The 23767-nt window shown below is 46.3% G+C and overlaps 1 pseudogene; it reads left to right on the top strand.

The window, feature by feature from the left end:
- Window positions 1-23767, top strand: part of LOC120946806 — a 68078-nt pseudogene that overhangs the window by 25987 nt on the left and 18324 nt on the right.

The raw sequence follows: 23767 nt of genomic DNA, 5'->3' as shown, positions 1-23767 counted from the left end.
CATTGGGACAGAAAGTGAGGTGCAATCTTCTGAACAGATGCACACCGACAGCAAAGCAAATGTTACAGGGGTGATAACCCTTCTCTATGTTTTCAGAAAAACTTAAAAAAAGATTTTATGGTTGAAGCTACACTTTAAAGAAGTACCAGTTGAAAATTACAAATAGATTCTACTTAACAACAAACCTACAGTCCCTGTCTTGTTTGCACACTGCTGTTCAAAGTATATAGGGCCAAAGGGGCTTGTAATGACCTGGGGGGGAGGGGGGTGGGGAAACCCATGCTATTTTTCTCAGTGATTTTAATCAATATTGCAGGGACCAAACATTACATTAAAGCTGCAAGCAGTCTTAAATTACCTTTTTCTTATAGTAATCTAATTTTGTGCATTGACAGTTCTAAACACGTGCCACTACTATAGACACCCAGCAGGTACGATATTTAAAGGAATTTTTCATTTTTCAAACTACAGTTTTTTAAAACTTTTTTTTTTCCATTGATACATGTTCCCTGGGGCAAGACCCGGGTCCCCAAACCCCTTTTTCCGACAATAACTTGTATATTGGGCTTTAAAATTAGCACTTTTGAATTCGAACGTTCGAGTCCCATTGACGTCAATGGGGTTCTAAATGTTCGCGCGAACGTTCGGTCCGTTCGAAGGTTCTGGTGCGAACCGAATGGGGGGTGTTCAGCTCATCCCTATCTTGGACGTTATATGATGTCCTTGGGCTGGAAGTGGTTAAAGAGATCCATGTCCTCCAAGGCGGAACTAACTAGTATATGGTCCACAATCCATATACTAGTTATTGTGATTATGTTTATATACCAAGTATATGGTTTCCTTGGATTGGGGACCATATACTAGTTTAGTTATGCTTTGGACTTAGACTTTCTGTTCCTGTTAGTGGAACACAAGTAATATCTGCCCATCATGTAAGCTGCCCATATATATAGAGTAATAGCGTATGTCTAGCCATGCCTCTGACGACGTCATTGATGACAAAACGCATAGGGAGGAGTCGGACACCTTATTTAGATGTCTGCACGATGAGGAGTTTCTTTTTATGTTTTAACTGAGACTTCGGGGGCTGCGGTGGAGTTGCTGGAGATTATCCCTATTGAGGCTAGAGCTGTCATTTGGTTGATAACCTGTGCGCTTAACAGTCTATCTGAGGTTAAAGGGGTTTGTAAAGCTTCATGTTTTTTCACCTTAATGCATCCTATGCATTAAATGGAAAAAACACCTTGCACTCTCCAGCCCTCCCGAGCCCCCGTTTTACTAACCTGAGCCCCAAAATTCTGTGGGCGCGATTCCGCGTTGCTTTCCCCCATCTCTTCTGGGCTCTTCATTGGATGATTGATAGAAGGGCAGCCATTGGCATCCATTGACTTTCGCTATGTCAATCAAATCAATGACGCAACGCACTGGAGGGCAGGGCCGAGTGATACAGTCGGCCGCCGAGTGTATCACACGGGAGTGTGCCCGCAAGCTAACACTCTTGGGAAAGCGCTTCCCAGAAGGGGGTTAGCTCTTGCGGGGAGGAGCCGAGACAGCCGCAGAGGAACCCCAGAAGACTCTGTGCAAAACTAACTGCACAGTGGAGGTTAGTATGGTATGTTTGTTATTTAAAAAAATATATATTAAACCTTTACACCTTTAGTTTGTTTGGGTGATGGTGGCGGTCTCTCTGCACTTGTGATATTTGATCTCCACTCCAGCAATTACTGGATAATTTATGGACTATGCATATGGACCTTTAATTAATTAGCACTGCACCTTTACAATCTATTTGAATCTCCCTGTCCTATATTCTGGAAAGGTATTTCAGACGCAAGTGGAAGGAATCAAGCACTCAGCTCAAAAAACCCTGACCAGATAAAAACAATCAATCACTGCTTCATTCACTACAATAAAGCCAAAAACAATTTTAACAAGCAGTCTAACTAGAGGTCCTAGTAGCAGAGTACCATAATGTAGCTGATGAGCATTTCTCTTCCAGGTAATCAGCGCTCTCGATGTCTCCTCAGTCATTGGCACCAACTTTGATCCCAACAAGAACTCCATATTCATTGTCCATGGAGCTTTGGAGTGGGGGGACAAGCCGTGGCTGGTGGAGATGAGTCAGGTCAGTGTGGCTGAAGAAAAGGGATTCTGGCTAACTGTCCCATTAATTGACCTATATTACATGATTTCCTCTGTTGTAGGCTTACCTAAGTGTGTCAGATGTGAACTGTTTCTGTGTAGACTGGAGAGGAGGATCGTTTGCCCTCTACACACAAAGCGTTAATAACGTCCGTGTGGTTGGGGCTGAAATTGCCTATTTCTTGACCTTTCTACAGGTATGTACCATGCCAGCAAGTCAAAGTTGAGCTGAGGCCAGGCCCGGACTAGAACAAAAAATAGGCCCGATCATTTTGGATAGAGCAGCCCATGACATATTAACCGGCCCCTTCCCTGCTCTCCAGCCTGATGGTTTCCCCTGGGAGAAGGGAGGGGTTAAACGGCAGAGGTGGGGGAGGCAAGTGGGGCTGGGAAAGAGCATGGGGGTCCGGAGAGCACTGGGGGGAAGCTGGAGAACACTGGGGGTGAGGCAGAGAGCACAGGGGGAGGTGGCAGAGAGCACGAAGGGCGGAGAGCATGGAGGGGACGGAGAGCATGAGGGGGTGTAGGAAACGGGACAGAGAGCACAAAGGGGGCGAAGAGCATGTGGGGGGGGGGGGGGGTGGCAGAAAGACGCAATATAAGAGGAGTGGTGGTGGTGGCTGCATATAGAAGAATCATGCTCTCCATTTCCTCTTGCAGCCTCTCAATGGCTGCTTCTCCTCTCCCTCTCACAGGCTTTCAGAGGCTGCAGGAGGAAACGGAGGGAATTAATATTCTATATGCAGCCACCCCCATTGCTCCTCCTATCCAGATTACAGGGGGGCCGCACTCACATTCTCTCCGATCCAGTTCCATGGTGTCTGCTTCAGGTGATTCCCCTAGATCCTCTCCCCTTCATGGTCACACCCCCTGGCACCACGGCTGAACTATACTGGTGGCCATGTGGCTGCAGAGAGGCCAAAGGTGTTTCCTCTAACTCCTCCCCCTTTATGTTTCTGTCCCCCTGGCACCAACGGCTAAACTGAACGGGCAGCCTAGTGGCCGCGTGAGCGTCGCAGGCTCAAAGAGCGGCCCAGCTTTCTTGGGCCCTCAAGGACTTGCAGCCAGTGGCCCCGGTCCATGGGCAAATGCCCGGTGTGCCCTATGGCCAGTCCAGGCCTGTCTGAGGCTCATTGTTTTACTCTGCTGCATTCTATAAACCTTACAATATTTCTTAATAGTAAGCTAGGAAACATGGGGTAGGGGTGGAGTGTTGCATAAAACACAAATTTCAGAGCATGGTAGATAAAATTTCATCTCTCTCAGGAAACATATGGCTACGACATGCTAAAGGTCCACCTGATTGGCCACAGTCTGGGTGCACACATTGTTGGTGAAGCTGGAAAAAGAAAGAGCGGGATTTGAAAACTTTCTGGTAGGTGGAGTGGAGTTCTGATGCTCTTGATAATAATATTAATAAACGTTATTTTATATTGTGCCTTTTAACCACTTCCCGCCCGGCCTATGGCCGATTTACGTCCGGGAAGTGGTTACACAATCCTGACAGGACGTCCATGGACGTCCTGCAGGATTTCATGCCGCGCATGCCCGTGGGGGCGCGCAGCGCGGCGATCGGTGATGCGGGGTGTCAGTCTGACACCCTGCATCTCCGATCTCGGTAAAGAGTCTCTCACAGAGACTCTTTACCACGTGATCAGCCGTGTCGAATCACGGCTGATCACGATGTAAACAGGAAGAGCCGTTGATGGCTCTTCCTCACTCGCGTCTGACAGACGCGAGTAGAGGAGAGCAGATCGGCGGCTCTCCTGACAGGGGGGAGTTCACGCTGATTGTTTATCAGCGCAGCCCCCCCCTCGGATCGCCACATGGACCACCAGGGAAGCCCACCCTGGACCACCAGGGTGGGGCAAAAAAAAAAAAAAAGTCTGCAAAAATAAATAAATAAAAGCATTTAAAAAAAAAAAGATGCCAGTCAGTGCCCACAAATGGGCACTGACTGGCAATATGAGTAAATCAGTGCTGCCACCCCAGTGTCCATCAGTGCCACCCCAGTGTCCATCAGTGCCACCCCACAGTGTCCATCAGTGCCACCCCACAGTGCCCATCCATGCCCAGTGCCCACCTATCAGTGCCCATCTGTGCCACCCATAAGTATCCATCAGTGCCACCCATAAGTGCCACCCATGAGTGCCCATCAGTGCCACCTATGTGTGCCCATCAGTGCCGCCTATGTGTGCCCATCAGTGCCGCCTATGTGTGCCCATCAGTGCCGCCTATGAGTGCCCATCAGTGCCGCATACCAGCGCCACCAATCAGTGCCACCTCATCTGTGCCCGTCAGTACCACCTCATCGATGTCCATCAGTGCCATCTCATCTGTGCCCATCAGTGCCGCCATATCAGTGTCCGTAATTGAAAGAGAGAACTTACTTATTTACAAAAAAATTAGAAAAAAATAAAAACTTAATTTTTTTTCAAAATTGTAGGTCTTTTTTTTAGTTGTTGCGCAAAAAAAAAAAAATCGCAGAGGTGATCAAATACCACCAAAAGAAAGCTCTATTGGTGGGAAAAAAAGGACGCCAATTTTGTTTGGGAGCCATGTTGCCATTCAAAGTGCGACAGTGGTGAAAGCTGAAAATTGGCTTGGGCGGGAAGGTGCGTAAGTGCCTGGTATGGAAGTGGTTAAAGATAGCTTCTCAAAGCGCTTTACAAAGAAGACAATAAGAAATGCACAGGGTAAAGAAAAAAGTGATAATTACATGAAAGCTTGTCTTAAGAAAACGTTTTTAGATTTGATTTGAATGAGTTTAGAGACGATGACTGTGATGGATCGCTTGGCACCCCGCCTGGGTGCCTCCATTAGGGATGAGCTTCGAGTTCGAGTCGAACATAAGTTTGATTCGAACATCGGCTGTTTGATCATTCGACAAAGATCGAACATTATGGGCCGTTCACGCCAAATTCGAGCGACGCGTCAGGGCCCATAATTCACTGCGTCATCGTAGTGCATTGCTGGCTGATGATTGGCCAAGCATGCACTATGCCCCGAATGCTTTGGCCAATCACAGCGCCATTAGCACAGAGAGCCATAATTGGCCAAAGGCAGGGTGCCTTTGGCCAATTATGGCTCAGGGGATTAAGTACACGCCCCACACTATAAAAGGCAGCCTGCATGTCGGCCTTGTGTAGTGTATTGCGGCGTAGAGATAGAGAGAGAGAGAGAGACACAGAGGGGCTGATTTACGAACCGATTGGCCATGAAACATGGCGCATCGGCGTGCACAATGGCCGTTATTGTATTTACTAAAGGAATGCGCCGGCAATGCAGCGTGATTCCGGATTTACTATAATGCCGAATGCGCCCAGGAGGGACCTGGCGCACGGCATCTATAAATGTAAATAAAAATTGTTTGGGGATGAGTTTATTATGGGGGGGATGTGGGATGATGTGGGGAAGTGTAGTGACATGTGTTGTGTAACATATACGGCCTGAATAGAAAGTGAACCTGCGGGAGGTTTATTTGTGTACTGCGCATGCGTGAGCAGGATTTTCGGCCATTCAAATGCGCCTCTTCACTACGCTGGCAAAATATTGGTAAATGTCAAGCGGCGTAGCTGCCTTTGCGCGGGTTGAAGAGGCGCACCTGAATGGCCAAATCTTTTTTAAGTTACGCTGACCATGAAGGGAAATTTTAAATAAAAAAATGGCATGGGTTCCCCTTCAGGAGCATACCAGGCCCTTAGGTCTGGTATGGATTGTAAGGGGGGACACCTACGTCAAAAATCTTGGAGCCCCCTTTAATAAGGGGGCCCCCAGATACCGGCCCCCCACCCTATGTGAATGAGTATGGGGTATACCCCCACCCATTCACCCGGGGGAAAAATGTGAATTTAAAAAAACACACTACCCAGATTTTTGAAGTAATTTATTAGTCAGCTGGGGGGCCCCCTTTCTTCTTTAAGCTCTTTTACAATGGGGGGTGGGCCCGGACTTCTTTGCCGTCTTCTGTCGGGGGGGAGCCGGACTTCACCGCGGTCTTCTGCTGGGGGGGAGCCAGACTTCACCGCCGTCTTCTACCGGGCCCCCCCTTTCTTCTTTAAGCTCTTTTACAGGGGGGGGGGCCCAGACTTCTTTGCCGTCTTCTGCCGGGGGTAGCCGGACTTCACCGCCGTCTTCTGCCGGGGCCCCCCTTTCTTCTTTAAGCCCTTTTACAAGGGGGGGCCAGACTTCTTTGACGTCTTCTGAGGGGGGGAGCCGGACTTCACCGCTGTTTTCTGCCGGGGCTCCCCCCTTTCTTTTTTAAGCTCTTTTACAGGGGGGGGGGTGGGCCCGGTCTTCTCTCCTGGGCTCCACCGCGGGGGCCCGGTCTTCTCCGCCGTCTTGTTCTGTCTTCTCTTCTAGCGATGTTGACACAACGAGCTCTCCCGCTGTAATGCCGTGTGCGCGTTGCGCAACGGCTTATATAGGCATGGGGCATTAATTAGTCCAAGCCTCGCTCTCAGCATTTATCACATTGTTGTCCATCATTAGAGAATGATCTGCTCTCTCCTTGGGATCAAAGGCTGAAGTTCTAGGGTTGCCACCTGTCCGGGATTCACCCGGACGCTCCGGTTTTTACATCCTCTGCCCAGGTTTCTCACTGCCTGACACCTGGACTTCAGGGCACCCCCCAAAACTCTTCCAACACCCCCATAGCAACACCATAAAAGCTTTATCAGAATCTTGCTTCCATAACATGTATTAGATGTTCACCTATTTTCACATATTTGGATTTATTTGTAGAACTTAGTAGAAAATACGTTTTTTTTAAGGCAGAGTAAAGCTGCACCTCCTTGAAGGTGGAGCTGCCCTTCTTCTTTCTATAGAAATTTAAAGAATAATGGCTAGGCTTAAAAGTCCTTCCCTAGTATAACTGTTCACAATTCACAGTGTTGCACAAATCCTTGGGCAAACGATTCTTGAACAAGGAGTCGTCAGAGGCCCTATTCTAACTGACTAGTTCCTCCACCCAGAGTTCAAGATCTCCGGCAAAAGAAGAAGAAATATGTAGCTCCTTCATGGAACTTCTTGTCTTTAAAGAAAGAAAACCCCAAACAAGTTCTGCCAGTACTTTACAAATAAAACCGGGGATCCGGCAGAGTCAGAGATCTTTCTTGATCGTTAAGGGTGGTAATGAAATAGACCTTGTCATCCTTGCCAGCGAACCCATCATTGTGCTCTCTCCTCCTATTGGCATGCCCCTGTGGGCACTGCAGCACAGATGATAGGTACATCACACTGGCCCAGATTCAGTAAGAAATTGCGCCTGCGTAACCATAGTTACGCAGCGCAATTGCTGACTTGCGCCGGCGTAACGAGTTCTCCTGATTCAGAGAACTCGTTACGCCGACTGCAGCCTAAAATCTGCGTGGCATAAGGCTCTTATGCCACGCAGATTTTAGGCTGCATTCTTGTGATGACCGCTAGGGGGCGTTCCCATCGTGGTCAGCGTATAGTATGCAAATTGCATACTTACGCCGATTCACAATGTTGAGCGCCCCCTGCGTACGCAAGTTACGTCGTTTCCATACGGCGTGTTTAGCGTAAGGCTGCCCCTTCTAATAGCAGGGGCAGCCAATGCTAAACTATACCCGGCGTTCCCGCGTCGCGATGTTCGAATTTTACTTTGTTTGCGTAAGTGAATCGTGAATGCCATTCACGTTCACTTTGAAGCAAATGACGTCCTTGCGACGTCATTTGCCCCAATGCACGTCGGGAAAGTTTCCCGACGGAGCATGCGCTCTACGCTCGGCGCGGGAGCGCGCCTAATTTAAATGATTCCCGCCCCCGGCGGGATCATTTACATTGCGCGCGCTTACGCCGGGCAATTTTGCCGGCGCGCCCTCGCAATTTACGGAGCTACTGCTCCGTGAATCGAGGGCAGCGCAAAATATTTGCGGGGGCGCAGGGCAAAATCGTTGCCCTGCGCCTCCGCAAATAGAGCGCAATTCTTTCTGAATCCGGGCCATTGTTTCTTCTTGTCAGTCTGAGCTCTAATTTACAGGGACTGCAAGAGGCTGATATGGGTCAAATTCAGGCAGTTGCTTCAAGCTTTTATGGTTAGGGACTGCTACTGTATGTAGCCATAATTTTTACAAGATTTGTCATTCCATCATATCAAGGAGCTTGCAAACACCTAGAACATTTACTTTAACTACTTAACCCCCGGACCATATTGCTGCCCAAAGACCAGAGTACTTTTTGCGATTAGGGACTGCGTCGCTTTAACTGACAATTGCGCGGTCGTGCGACGTGGCTCCCAAACAAAATTGGCGTCCTTTTTTCCCCACAAATAGAGCTTTCTTTTGGTGGTATTTGATCACCTCTGCGGTTTTTAGTTTTTGCGCTATAAACAAAAATAGAGCGTCAATTTTGAAAAAAATGAATATTTTTTACATTTTGCTATAATAAATATCCCCCAAAAATATATAAAAAAAACATTTTTTTTCCTCAGTTTAGGCCGATACGTATTCTTCTACATATTTTTCGTAAAAAAAAAATCGCAATAAGCGTTTATTGATTGGTTTGCGCAAAAGTTATAGCGTTTACAAAATAGGGGGTATTTTTATGTCATTTTTATTATATATTTTTTTACTAGTAATGGCGGCGATCAGCGATTTTTTTTTTTCGGTATTGCGACATTATGGCGGACACTTCGGACACTTTTGACACATTTTTGGGACCATTGGCATTTTTATAGCGATCAGTGCTATAAAAATGCATTGGATTACTATAAAAATGCCACTGGCAGTGAAGGGGTTAACACTAGGGGGCGGGGAAGGGGTTAAGTATGCCTGGGTGTGTTCTTACTGTGGGGTGGGGGTGGCCTCACTAGGGGAAACACTGATCCTCGGTTCATACATTGTATGAACCGAAGATCAGCATTTCCCCCGCTGACAGGACCGGGAGCTGTGTGTTTACACACACAGCTCCCGGTCCCCGCTCTGTAACGAGCGATCGCGTGTGCCCGGCGGCGATCGCGCCCGCCGGGCACACGCACGGGAGTCGGGGGCGAGCGGGGGGCGCGCGCGCGTGCCTCTGGCGGCGCACGCGCGCCCCTAGTGGCGGCTGGGAGAGAGGACGTTATACTACGTGCTCTCGCCCAGCCGAGCCAACTTGCCGACGTAGAACGGCGGTGGGCGGTCGGCTAGTGGTTAATGTGTGCATTTTTCTTCATTCCATTAAGGCAGCCTGTTACTTTTGAATGGTTTCAAGGCATAAAATTACCATCTGCATTTGTGGTGTGCTGGAGAGACTTGCGTGTTGGAAGTACAATACAGAATGACTGGTGGTGCACAAATATGCATCCTGTAAAGGGGCTCTTGAAGTGGTTGTATACCCTTATATAAACCCAGTGAAGTGACTGGCCTCGGGAGATGCACAAAGATGAAAGCTTCCTACATAAGTTGTACCTGTTTATCTGCAGTAATTTCTTATCTACAGAAGTTCAGAAATATACAGCTTGTCTGAGCATTCAGAAAAAAGGGGGCAGACAGCTGAACTCACACTCTGCAAATGTCATCAATCAGATGTGATCAGAACTGTGTGGACTGCAACCAGGGGCGTAACTAGAAATCACAGGGCCCCATAGCAAAATGTTGTATGGGGCCCCCCCTCCAAAAAAAATGAACTAATGCCATTGAACAACAGCTCAGGTCAGGTAATCAACACTCACCCCAGTGCGGCGGGCTCCTCCGGTCATCCTCATCCCCCTCCTCTTCATTGGTGCAGTCAGTGGCAGATTTCAGACTTGCCTGATCGCTCCTCCGCTGCCCTGATCTGAACTCTCCTGAGTCCCGCTTCAGCGCCGAGCGGGGATCTCAGTGTTGTGATGTGGCGGCGGCTGCGGGATTGGAAACTCCCACCTTCTGGAGCCGGCGGCGCGTATGATGGACATCATATGTTCTGCAGGCTCCAGAAGGCGGGACCTGTGACTCGGCAGATCAGATCGCTTCCTGGTCGCCGGCGTTCGGGGCTAAATAGTGTATGGTGCCTTTTTGAGACTCGGGGCTTTTCGGGGGCACATTCGGGGCTCCAGCCCCCCAGGCCTAACGACGCCTCTGCTCGGGACACGGCCGGGCTCGCGGGGCTGGGAGCCGGCTTACATTCTTCATCCTCACCAGTGTTGCCAACCCCCTGAAGTGAAATTTACTGGCAAGGATGCCAAAATTTACGAACGACACCAATTTTTTACTGGCACTGCAAAAAACTACCTAAAATTACTGTTTTCAGTGCTAAACAGTGCAAGTAAAATTTTTGAACTATAAACATGTAGCTAGTACTATTAGCAATGTGTTTTAGTTAAACAAAAGTCAAAAAACATATTTCTCCATTTACATGAAGGTCAGGTCACTATAACCCTACCAGCGCTGGGTTCCCCCCTTACAAGAGTCTGCAGGATTCCCCCTTACAGTAAAAGGGAACTCTTATGTAAAGGGGAACGCTGCAGATCATGATCTAAGGGGGAACTCTGATGTGGGGGGAGGGGTGCTGGTGACCAGAGACCACCTTATATCAGAGTCCACTGCATTCCCTTTACATCAAAGTTCCCACTTACATCAGGGTCTGCAGGAACATTCTTCTGGTGACCACCAATGCAAGGAACATTATTCGCACAGACCACCAATGTAAGGAGCATTCTTTCTGCTGACCACCTATGTAAGGAACATTATTCGCACAGATCACCAATGCAAGGAACATTCTTTCTGGTGACCACCAATGCAAGGAACATTATTTCTGCTGACAACCAATGCAAGGAATATTCTTTCTGGTGACCACCAATGCAAGGAACATTCTTTCTGGTGACCACCAATGCAAGGAACATTCTTTCTGGGGACCACCAATGTAGGGAACATTATTCGCACAGACCACCAATGCAAGGGACAATTTTTTTCTGGGGACCACCAATGTGAGGAACATTCTTTCTGGGGACCACCAATGTAGGGAACATTATTCGCACAGACCACCAATGTAAGAAGCATTCTTTCTGGGGACCACCAATGTAGGGAACATTCTTTCTGGGGACCACCAATGCAAGGAACATTCTTTCTGGGGACCACCAATGTAGGGAACATTATTCGCACAGACCACCAATGTAAGAAACATTCTTTCTGGGGACCACCAATGTAAGGGACATTCTTCCCACTGATGGTTCTTTTTGTCGAAGTGTACAGATATATCAGTGTTGTATACAAGGAATAGCTCTCAATATACAGATATCAGTGTCAGGGAAAACACTCAGTGTATAGATGTCAGTTATACATAGGGAATAGCACTTGGTGCTATTCCTTATGTGTTACACTGACATGGATGTATACTGTGGCCCCGCCCCTCTGCTGAATTCCCTAGGAGGATAGGTGGCCAGAGCGCCTGTCATTGCAATAATCCTCATGGCTCCATGATCACTCTGTAATCCTGGCCAGCACCTAGTCCTCTCATACAGCCTCATCATCTGCAGGCAGGGTTGACATCACTCACTACCTCTGCGGTGCACAAACGTTCCTAATTTTGCATAATAAACTGTGGGCACATCCAGGGGCAGACTGAGCAGCTCATGGGGCCCCCCTGACTCTGGGGTCCTCGGTTTCTGCCTGACTGATCAGTCCGCCCCTGTACCGGACTGTTCGTAGAAAAAAAATAAAAAAATTAACAAAAAAAAAAAACGGACGGTTAGCAACACAGATCCTCACCGGGCCCCTCTCGGCTGCGGGCCCCATAGCGCCCGCGTGGGTCGCTATGGCGGTAGTTCCGCCACTGACTGCAACAGAGGGAACCCAGACGTGTTTTAAGTGAAAATATGGTTTATTAAGGATAGTAAAAATAATATATTAGAATAACAACCTCCAAAAACACTCCAACCAACACCAACAGAAACCATGAATAAAAACAGTAATAGACTAATATGTACAAGTAATAAGGACAAACCGGAATCACAACAGGGCCAGGCCAGGATCGTCAACGGGAGGTCAGCAGCTGGGGAAAGGGAGCACAAACAGGACAAGGAGGGGATGGATGGATCACAGGGGGAACAGGTATAGGTACAGAGCACAGGGTACAGGGTAACAGGTTCAGGTACAGGTTTCAGGTTAGGGCGCAAGAAAGATATCAAGGCAAGGTCTAATTGTCACTGCCAGGTATTTATACACATCTCCTGCAATCAGGCTCAGGTGACACCTGATCGCAGGAGATGTTGGCCCCACACTGCCAAGAACTCCCCGCTGGTGGACGCCAGTACTGCAGCCCAAGGATCACATAATACCGTACTACCAGGGGAGAGCTCCCCTGGCAGTTCCAGACTGCCAGGAGACACCTGGTGGTGGACCACAGTACTGCACGCCAAATACCAGGCAGTATCACCAGCGGGAGGAACCTTTCCTGACAGCAAAGCTAAGTGAGGAGAGTGCTGAGAGCTGATTGGAGGGAAGGGACACACACCCTTACACAGCATACAGGAACACAGCTGAGACAGTTAGTCACAGTCTGTGTGCTGGAGCTCCCCTGTCACCTTTTTTCCCTTGGTGTCAGGAAAACTTGACAGAAGTGATACATGCTGATAGCAAAGGAATGAAACAGCAGACAGAAATTACACTTAGTGCTCCTAATTGAGAAAACTACGCACTATAGAGGGATGAGCTTTGTCTGAGGTTTACAACTTTAAATTGATTATTTTTTTAATCTGTCTCCGATTTTCACTTGATTATCCAGGTTTGGATGCAGCTGGGCCTTACTTTGAAAACACCCCACCTGAAGTGAGACTGGACCCTACAGATGCCCTTTATGTTGATGCCATTCACACAGATGGGCCAACGGATGAATTACATCTTGGTAGGTTTTGGCTCCTTAAAGGTGAACATTCTCGTTTCAGAGACGTTTTTTTATGGCAGCTCAGAAGAAAAAGATGGAGTGATGTGAGACATATGCATGATTTCTTGCTTCATCTAGTCTTTTGTAATTTGGAAGCAAAACTTTAGCTCTCTCAGGCTGGGTTCACACTACGGTTTTCCCGTCCGTCAGCCGCATACGATTTATATGGAAAACCGTATGCGGCTGAAACGGACGGGAACGTATGGAACCGCACACATGTGCGTTTTCCATTAACATTAATGTTAAAGGAAAACGTATGCGTTTGCCATACTGTTTTAAAAACGACCGCAAAACCGTGGTTGAACACGGTTTTGCGGACGTTTAAAAAACGTTTTGCCAGCAAATCGTACGCACCCGGATGCATCTGAGTGCATACGATTTGCAATGCATTCTCTATCTATACGTTTTCCCGTCCGGGCCCGTACGTTTTCAATACTGAAATCGTATGCGGCTGACGGACGGGAAAACCGTAGTGTGAACCCAGCCTCAGACATTTTCTCCACGGTAAGAATGATGTCCTGTGATGGTACACCACCCCTCCCCTAGTTAATTGACCTTCAGAAAAGAAATCTGCTACAGATTTGTCTGTTAGCCAAATGTATTCTAGTCAATATGGAAGGCAAAACTAAGGTGGATAAGGGCATAGCTCCCAACCGTCCCTGATTTCAAGGGACTGTCCCTGATTTGGAGCAATGTCCCTCTGTCCCTCATTCCTCCTCTTTTGTCCCTCATTTTGGTCTGATCTATACAAAATGCACTTTTTACTCATCAAAAAGTGTTTTCCATCACTAAACCTTTCATCTGATTTCTAAATTGCTGCATTTGTAAATTCCAAAAGCCAAAATAAAGGAATAGTAGAGGTAAAAAAAGCACTTGTGGGTTTAAACAATCTTGGGCTAGATTCAGGTAGCTGCGCGCAATATTAGGGCGGCGCAGCGTATCGTATTTACGCTGCGCTGCCGTAAGTTAGAGAGGCAAGTGCTGTATTCACAAAGCACTTGCCTCCTAACTTACGGCGGCGTAGCGTAAATGGGGCCGGCGTAAGCGCGCCTAATTCAAATGATGATGAGGGAGGCGTGTTTTATTTGAATTAATGTTGACCCCGCGTATTAATGTTGACCCCATGCGCCGTTCATGAAAGAATCCCAGTGTGCATGCTCGAAATTCCGCCGCAAATCGTCATTGCTTTACGTCCAGCCCTATTCGCGAACGACTTACGCAAACAACGTAAAAAATTCAAATTTCGAAGCGGGAACGACGTCCATACTTAACATTGGCTGCGCCTCCTAATAAGGGTTGCCACCTCATCCCTTTAAAACAGAACACATATGAATTACACAGGTTCTGAGGCTAATTTAATGCAGGTAAGGCACCAAATGAGTCTAATTACCACCTTAATTAGCCACAGAACCTGTGTAATTCATATGTGTTCTGTTTTAAAGGGATGAGGTGGCAACCCTACTCCTAATAGCAGGAGTAACCTTACGCCGAAAAAGCCTAACGTAAACAAAGTAAAAAAATTGCACCGGGCGTACGTACGTTTGTGAATCGGCGTATCTAGGTCATTTGCATATTCTACGCCGAAAACAACGGAAGCGCCCCTAGCGGCCAGCGTAAAAATGCACACAATTATACGCCGCCGTATTCAAGTTACGTCGGCGGAGGAAGCCTATTTTTTCTACGTATCTGCCTTTGAGAATCGGCGTAAAGATACGACGGCGCATATTTGAAATTACGGCAGCGTATCTGGAGATACGCCGCCGTATCTTCTTGCTGAATCTAGCCCCTTGTTTTTTGTAAAATTCTCCTTTAAGGGGGTGTGACAAGGGGTGTGTCCTATGCCTGCATACTTTTGCTGATAGGTGTCCCTCATTCCCATCTCAAAAAGTTGGGAGGTATGTAAGGGTTGTCCTAATTTTATTGGTTCCAGGCTGTTTGGGAAGTGCTTTAACTATTGCAAGATTTTTGGATGTAAACACACTCTCATCCTTTCTAAACTACTGCCATAGTGGTTATCTATAAATATCTCTCCTCTGTCTGTTATAAGAACTCAAAAACTGCAGATTCTGTGGGTGGATCTGTTGTCTGGAGCTCGGTGGGTGGAGTTGTGATGTCAGTAGGCTCTCCGCCCTCCTCTACACTCCCCTTGTCAACATGCATTTTTTTAAATGTATTTATTACACTGAATTCTGCTATGATCACTAACATCCAATCAAAATCCCGAAAAGTAACCACATGACTTCAGAAAAGGAGTGGGGGTGGGAATAAAAAAATAATGCCTGTCTCCAGGCTAGTGCATGAGATATGTAAATAACCTGTCACTCACAGCAAGGGGGCGGAAAGGACTAAGGTTTTTCTCTGTAAGTCCGTTTTATTTCACTGAACAATAAAGGAGGATTGCTCAGAGCTGGATTAACTCTGTGTGGCAAGACTGGGCACAGATGATAGGAAATCTTATACTGTACATTGTGACATCAAAAAATAAATAAAACAAATTCGGGTTTACATCCACTTTAAGCAAAAAGCTATTAGCTGGGAACCTGATATTGGAAAATTTAACAAAACACGATAAAATGTCAACATCGACCATTTTTGCTTCCATTTTTGCCCATGTTACTATAACTTAGTACATGGCTCAAAATTTCAAGTCCCGAGCTACTACCCAGGCCTCAAGGGTTACCCGCCACCAGTTGCCCCGCCCAACCCCTACCCTGCCCTGCCCCTAATTCCGCCTCTAAACACACCCTCATAAATTATCTCATGAAATGACATATGTTTTATGCAGAATTAAGTTATAAAAATAAATATTAACAACAACGTTTTCCATGTCCACCATTGCAGCCTGTGCCCTCAGTGCAGCCTGTGTCCCCAGTGCAGCCTGTGTCCCCAGTGCAGCCTGTGTCCCCAATGCAGCCTGTGTTCCCAATGCAGCCTACCTGTGCAGGGGAGGAGAGAGAAGAGCCACCACCGCCTGGTTGATTAGAGCACTGGTGCACATAACAGCTTTCATTTCAATAGCTGTGTGTTCCCCGCCGCTCCCTGTCATATACAGCTCCTCTCCCTTGTCTGGGGAACTCTGATAGACAGATCACCCGTCTCAGGATTGGACGGGTGATCTGTCTATCAAAGTGCCCGAACAAAGAGGAGGGTCTGTATATGACGACGCAGCGGGAAACACACAGCTATTGAAATGAAAGCTGTTATGTTCCCTGGCGCTCTAATCAATCAGGTGGCGGCAGCTCTCCTCTCTCTTCCCCTACGATCGCTGGGAGAACGGCTCCCATACAATCCAGGCAGTGCTCGCCCCCCACTCCCAGGCAGCCCACACTCGCCAGCCCTCAAAATCCAGCGAGTGGATTTTTGAGGGCTGACTTAGTAGACCGTTTGCCATTTCTGCACTATGGGGGTATTATGGGTCTTGCAAAAAAATGAAAGAGTTTTCTTAAAGGGTTCTTCCAAACCAAATCTGTCTAAGCCAGTGGTTCTCAACCTGGGGGTCGGGACCCCCTCGGGGGTCGAATTATGATTTGCCAGGGGTCACTAAACCCCCGGGTTGTTCCTGAATCGCGCATCACATTTCCAGCCTTTTTCACGGCCACCCACTCAGCCTATTTGTAGCTGCCCAGTTCACGGCATTGATGGGGGCAGAGACTAGGGGTCAGCTGACTGGTGAGGAATGTCAAGTGGGAGGGGCTGGAGGAGACCCTATTTCCTGATTTCAGCATAGGGTCACTGCTGTGAGACACTACAAAGCCAGAGACACAGTGAGTAACATTGACAGCGCTTCACTAACACTTTTTCACATTTGTATTTTTTCTGTTTAAAGTGGAGTTCCACCCATAAATATAACATTACATCAGTAGTTTTAAAAAAAAAAATTCATTAGTCCTTTACGAATTTTTTTTTATTTTTTAGATGCCTTCAAAGTGTTGTTGCTAGGCAGAATAGTTAATCTTCCCACTTCCTGCACCTAGGTGCTTAATGCTTCCTATCCTACACCGCACAGACTCCTGGGAATGTAGTGGGTGTAACTTTCCAGGCGTCTGTGCACTCCCCAGTCTCAAAGAATCATGTGACTTGGACAGTACAGGTGCTGAAAACTGATCTGACACTGCTTGTGCAGCACTGAGCATGTGCGAGATTTGCAAGGCTGAAATCCAGGAAGTCATACAGTCTGGCTTCATGATGCCCACACTTAAGATGGCCCCAGTCAATTTCTATTTTATAAAGTGTCTAAATTCTGTAACAACCTAACAAAACTGACCTTAGTTTACAGACTAACTTTACTAGAATAAATTAAGCTTGTGTATTACAGGGGTATTTATATTTAAAAAGTGAAATTGTGGCCGGAACTCCTCTTTAACCTGCCTGGCGGTATTCCCGAGTCTGACTCGGGGTTAGATTTTCCTGCTGCGAGCGGTAACCCCGAGTCAGACTCGGGCTTGCCTCGCTAGATCCACAGGCACAAGTTACTTACCTTGTCCCTGGATCCAGCGATGCCACCGCGCTGTGTGAGCGAGCGGGACCTCGCTCGATTCACACAGTGCCTCCGTGTGACGCCGATCTCCGTTCCCTGCGACGTTACGACGCACGGGGACGGAGAACGGCGCCAAATTCAAAAAAGTAAACAAACACCTTACATACAGTATACTGTAATCTTATAGATTACAGTACTGTATGTAAAAAAAACACACCCCCCTTGTCCCTAGTGGTCTGTCCTGTGTCATGCATGTCATTTTATATAATAAAAACGTTTCTTTCTCCCTGCAAACTGTAGATTGTCCATAGCAACCAAAAGTGTCCCTTTATGTCAAAAATAGTTTTAGATCAGCTAAAAAACAGCGATAATAAATTATAATCACTTGCAGAATTGTGCGATAGCGATTTGTGGGGAAATTCGTCATAAAAAAAAAAAATAATGACAGCAACAATTCTGCAACTGGGCAAATTTCAGTGATTTTGATTTGATTACATTATTGAATAATTTTTATTATAATTATATTATTATTTGTTATAATTATTTATAATTATTTATTATATTATAATTTATAATTTTGTTTTTAAAAAAATGTCATACCTGGGATGCCTATTAGAATCTTGTTTGGTCAGATTTAAGTGAGTTATTTCTAAAAATTACAGACCTACAATATAAAACGCCAAATTTCCTTGCAAATAATGGTACCGCTTTTAGCATGTTTTTTCTGACAGAATCATACCGCCAGGGAGGTTAAGGCAGACTAACAGGTGATTGCAGCAGTGCCCCCTAGTGTTTAGTACAGATAGCGCAAGAGCTCTACCTTTGTAAGTGAGTAACATTGCCTGTGATTATATTTGCCATTAAAAGTCCTCACTACAGTTCTCAGATCAGCAGATTTGATCAAGAACACCTAAGTCCCCTTTCACACTTATACGACTTGTCCCACGATTTTGGACTGCAAAATCGTATGACAAGTCATTCTCCATTATTTTCAATGACTACCATTCATACTGGCACGACTTTAAGTTGTGCCTACTTCAAAGTAGTCCTTGCACTACTTTGGTCCGATTTTGATGCCACTTACACAGGCATTCATTGAAATCGCGGCAAAATCGCAGTAAAATCACGGCCGCGAAATCGCGGTAAAATCGTGCGACTTTGAAGTCGTACAAGTGTGAAAGGGGGCTAAATGGGATGATCAGAACTCCCCCAGCACTGCTACTCTTCCCATTCCCCCCCCCCCCCACCCCCAACAAGGAGTAAGAGAATAAAAATAGAGAATACATGAAAGGGAGAAGATGGAGGGGGAGGAACAAAGAAAAAGGGAGAGAAAAAACAAGAAAGATGGCTAGAGAGAGAGAAAGATGGTGAAAAAAAAAACAAGAAATTAGGATAGAGAAAGATAAAAGGGAAGGAAAGGAGAACAAGGAGAAAGAGTGGTAAATCCTAAAATGTGGAGTGGAAGGGACTCGGGGAGCACTAAATGTTCGTGGCTTAGGGGTGCAAATTACTTGCCTTGCCTTGGGTGTTGACAACCCACGCTACGAAAATAATTTTACTGTTAGGGGTCCCCACAACTTGGGAAATTTTATCAAGGGGTCACAGCACTAGGGTGGTTGAGAACCACTGGTCTAAGCAGTGTTGCTCGTTGGGGATGAATTTTGCTAATGGCCCTGCCCAACCCTAATGAAAAGCCACCGCTTGTAAGCGGGGTGAGGGGTGTGGCGATTCACTGAGGGAGACACACGTAAAGTTCTTTGAACAAGGTAAAGTTTATTACCGAGAGGCGGTAGTAGTAACAGTCTTTACAATCAAACGGCAAATGATTCCTCTCCAGGCATGGAGGCACAGATATGCAGTACAGATACTGTAGTTCTAAGCGATGTGGCTTTCTGAGTATCACAGGCACTTCCCACTTAATGGTATATTATATACCCCAGTTCACAATGCTTATTGGAAGAGGCTGGAAACACATTACCCGTAGCAGCTGGGAGTCTTTCATCCAACCAAGGTTACCACTGCAGGACTCCGTAGGACCCCTAAACTATCCCTCAGGCTGGAAAAACTCTCCCTGACTTCTCCTGTCTCTCCCTCACAAGCAGGGTCTCTGTCCCTATCTACATCCACACGTGTTCTGCCTAAAAACTTGCCTGAGCTTTTCTATAAAAAGAAACCACACAAAGATGGTCGCCCAAATCTCTCGAGATCTCGTGCGGCCTATCAGAACACAGGGCTCCTCCAAAATGGTGTTGGAGACACTCTAGAGGCAGAAGTGTTAAACATAAATACATACAAAAAACATAACAATTTGACTGCAGTATGAACACATATGATTACTTTACCACTTGCTCTTGCAGCGCTAGACTGCCCTATCACTGACAGCTGCTTACACGCTAACCCAAAAGATTACTTTGAATAGCCCCCTGCTTGCCTTCATTACTCTGGTCTGAGGCACATAACTGTAATATTTATGCAACTGCATTGGTGTTAATCTCTGATAGTATCTGTAATTTGATCTTGTTTTAGGCTTTGGCATGCAGGGGACAGTTGGTAATGTTGACTTTTACGCTAATGGTGGAAAAAATAATCCCGGCTGTAAGAAAACAAATATTCTACTTCAAAATATTGATAACTTATTGAAAGGCAAGTAACCTCTTGGTCCCTATTTTATTGCGCACTATTGTAGAGTTCAACAATGTTTTACAATGACAGAACTTGCTTTTTCCAGGGGCTTATGACGCGATCTTCTGTAACCACCAAAGGAGTTTCATGTTCTTTATTGAGAGCATTACGAGTCCCTATGGTTTCGTTGGTTATCCTGCTTCAAATTATGACGAATTTCAGAAGGTTAGTCTTGATGCAGGTTCCTTATGCAAGCAAATGGCAACACTAGTTTGGCCAAACTTTAACATACTGTAGCTTTAAAAATATGTTAAAGTGATACTAAACACACACGGGCCAGATTCTCAAAGGCGTTACGACGGCGCAACACCATTAGCGCCGTCGTAACTCCTCATCTGGCCCCGGGTATCTATGCGACTGATTCTTAGAATCAGTTGTGCATAGATAACCATTAGATCTGACATGCGTAAGGCTGTTACGCTGTCAGATCTTAAATGTATTTTTTTTCCCCGCCGCTAGGTGTCGCATCGTCGTTTTCCCCGTCGTCTATGCAAATGAGGTAAGTACGCGAGATTCCCGAACCTACGCGCGTCCGACGCTGAGAATTTACGTCGTTTCCGTAGCGTACGTGACGCGTAAGGTTGCCCCTGCTATTAGCAGGGGCAACCAATGTTAACTATGGCCGTCGTTCCCGCGTCGAAGTTTAAAAAAAATACGTCGTTTGCGTAAGACGTCCGTGAATGGCGCTGGACGCCATTTACGTAAACGTCTAAGCAAATGACGTCGGGGCGACGTCATTTAGCGCAATGCACGTTGGGTAATTTACCCGACGGAGCATGCGCAGTACGCTTGGCGCGGGAGCGCGCCTAATTTAAATGGTGCCCGCCCCATTTGAATTGGGCGGGCTTGCGCCGAGCGAATTAACGATACACCGCCGCAAGTTTACAGGTAAGTGTTCTGAGAATCAGGATGTAAACCTATAAACCTGCGGCGGTGTAGCGTACAGCACATACATTACGCTGCCCAGGAGCAACGTTAATGTATGAGAATCTGGCCCTACAAGTGCAAAGTGCACTTGAAATTGCACTGAAAGCGCACTTGGAAGTTCAGTCGCAGTAGATCCGAGGGGGACATGCAAGGAAAATAAAATAAAAAACAGCATTTTAGCTTGCACATGACTGGATAATAAAATCAGCAGAGCTTCCCCTCGTTTCAGATCTTCCCCTCAGATCTACCGCGACTGCAGTGTAGTGAGAAGTGGATTTGCCTTTAGTAAATAACCCCCACTGTTTAATTTACATCCTCCCTTCTATTTCTGTATATGGACTGTAATTATTTGAATAAAAAACAGTACCCCTTTCCTAATCTATATACAGCTGTCACATGACCCAGATCTTTCCCAGCCTGTCTGCAGGGAAACATAAACAGGAGGAGCTTCTAGTCCTCTACTGCTGGTCACATGTTCAAAAAAATAAAATAAAAATTGGCCTATGTAATATGGAGTAAAAATAAATAATTCATATCAATAAACAGTTTTCAATTTACATACACATTTATATTTGCAATAAATCTTTATTATTGTAGAAATAACATGGTGTGAATAGATTTCTGCCAGTCACAGGCTGTGTCACACCCCTCCAGCCTGTGTCTTAGAATAAGAGGGAGGTGAAGCTTCCATTAGTCTACATGTAATATCCCGCCCACCATTGTGTTTAGCTGGTTAGTGGGCATGGAGGAGGAGGGAGGGAGTGGGCTGCCATTTACCACTGTGTATACGCCCACATGTGTGACTATGTGGTCACATGGGCTGCTCAGATGTGATAGGGAGGAAATGCTCAGCATAGAAACTCACTGAAAACTGAGCATGTGCAGAGTTGTCACCACAGCTGCAAAATCCCTAGCTGCATTGGGGACATGAACAGAAGTGGGAGATAGAGAGCAGCAGTATCAACCAGTTTTTTTTTTTTTTTGCAGAATACAGAAAACAAATCTCATAGTGACTGAGGGCCAGATTCTGAAAGGACTTACGACGGCGCAGCGCCATGTACGCCGTCGTAAGTCCTAATCCGAGCCGTCGTATCTATGCGCCTGATTCTTAGAATCAGTTACGCATAGATATCCATTAGATCCGACAGGTGTAAGTCTCTTACACCGTCGGATCTTAACTGCATATTTTTGCTGACCGCTAGGTGGCGCTTCCGTCGAATTCTGCGTCGAGTGTGCAAATTAGCTAGATACGCGAATTCCCGAATGTACGCGCGGCCGACGCAGTAAAGATACGCCGTTTATGTTAGGCTTTTCCCGGCGTAATGTTGCCCCTGCTATATGGTGGCATAAGTGCGGTGTAGCAATGTTAAGTATGGCCGTCGTTCCCGCGTCGAAATTTGAAAAAGTTACGTTGTTTGCGTAAGTCGTCCGTGAATGGGGCTGGACGTCATTTACGTTCATGTCGAAACCAATGACGTCCTTGCGGCGTACTTTGGAGCAATGCACACTGGAAAATTCCATGGACGGCCATGCGCCGTTCGGGAAAAACGTCAATCACGTCGGGTCACAGTAGATTTACATAAAACACGCCCCCCTGATCCAAATTTGAATTAGGCGGGCTTACGCTGGGCCGATATACGCTACGCCGCCGCAACTTACGGAGCAAGTGCTTTGAGAATACAGCACTTGCCCGTCTAAGTTGCAGAGGCGTAACGTAAATCGGATACGTTACGCCTGCACAAAATTACACCGCTGGACGAGAATCTGGCCCTGAGTGAGTATGAACAGCATGTAATCCACCATTTATGGATAGTTTTTATGATGTGGGTTTAGTGACACTTTAAAAGTGTTAATAAACCCACAGCACTAAAATCAGTCTGTATATGCAGTAAAGCATGTTTGTTAAACTCACTGTGGACCCTAAGGTGTTAATCATCTGCATAGCGTAAAAAGGCTGTTGGATCCTGTCTTCCCTGATCCTCCCCTTCTTCCACTGTCCCCAATCCATCTCCTGCTTGAACAGAGCCTTATGCCCTGTACACACGATTGGTTCATCCGATGAAAACGGTCTGATGGATTTTTTCATCAGATATCCGATGAAGCTGACTTTCATCAGTCTTGCCTACACACCATCAGTTAAAAAAACGATCGTGTCAGAACGCAGTGACGTAAATCACAACGACGTGCTGAGAAAAATGAAGTTCAATGCTTCCGAGCATGCGTCGACTTGATTCTGAGCATGCGTTGATTTTTAACCGATGGATTTCCCCACAGACGATCGTTTTTTTCTATCGGTTTTTTAACCATCAGGTAATTTTAAAACAGGTTCTAAGTTTTAAACAATGGGGCCCACATACGATCGGTTTGTCCGATGAAAACGGTCCATCAGACCGTTTTCATCACTTTATGTGATGAAAAAAAACAACGTTTTGAAAAACGTCAATTAAAATGACAGTGTGTGGGGAAAACATCGTTTTATGTCTTGTGAAAAACGACAAAAAAAATTGAAGCATGCCTCAATTTTTTGTGTAGTTTTTCAAAACGTCGTTTTTTTGTGTCAATTAAAATGATAGGCCCCATACACACGAGAGAATTTATCCGCGAATACGGTCCAGCGGACCGTTTCCACGGATAAATCCTCTCGAGGATTTCCGCGGATTTCTATGCGATGGAGTG

Source organism: Rana temporaria, chromosome 8, assembly GCF_905171775.1.
Source record: "Rana temporaria chromosome 8, aRanTem1.1, whole genome shotgun sequence".
NCBI lineage: Eukaryota > Metazoa > Chordata > Amphibia > Anura > Ranidae > Rana > Rana temporaria.
Note: the sequence above shows the minus strand (reverse complement) of the source record. Positions and strands in the feature narration are given on the sequence as shown.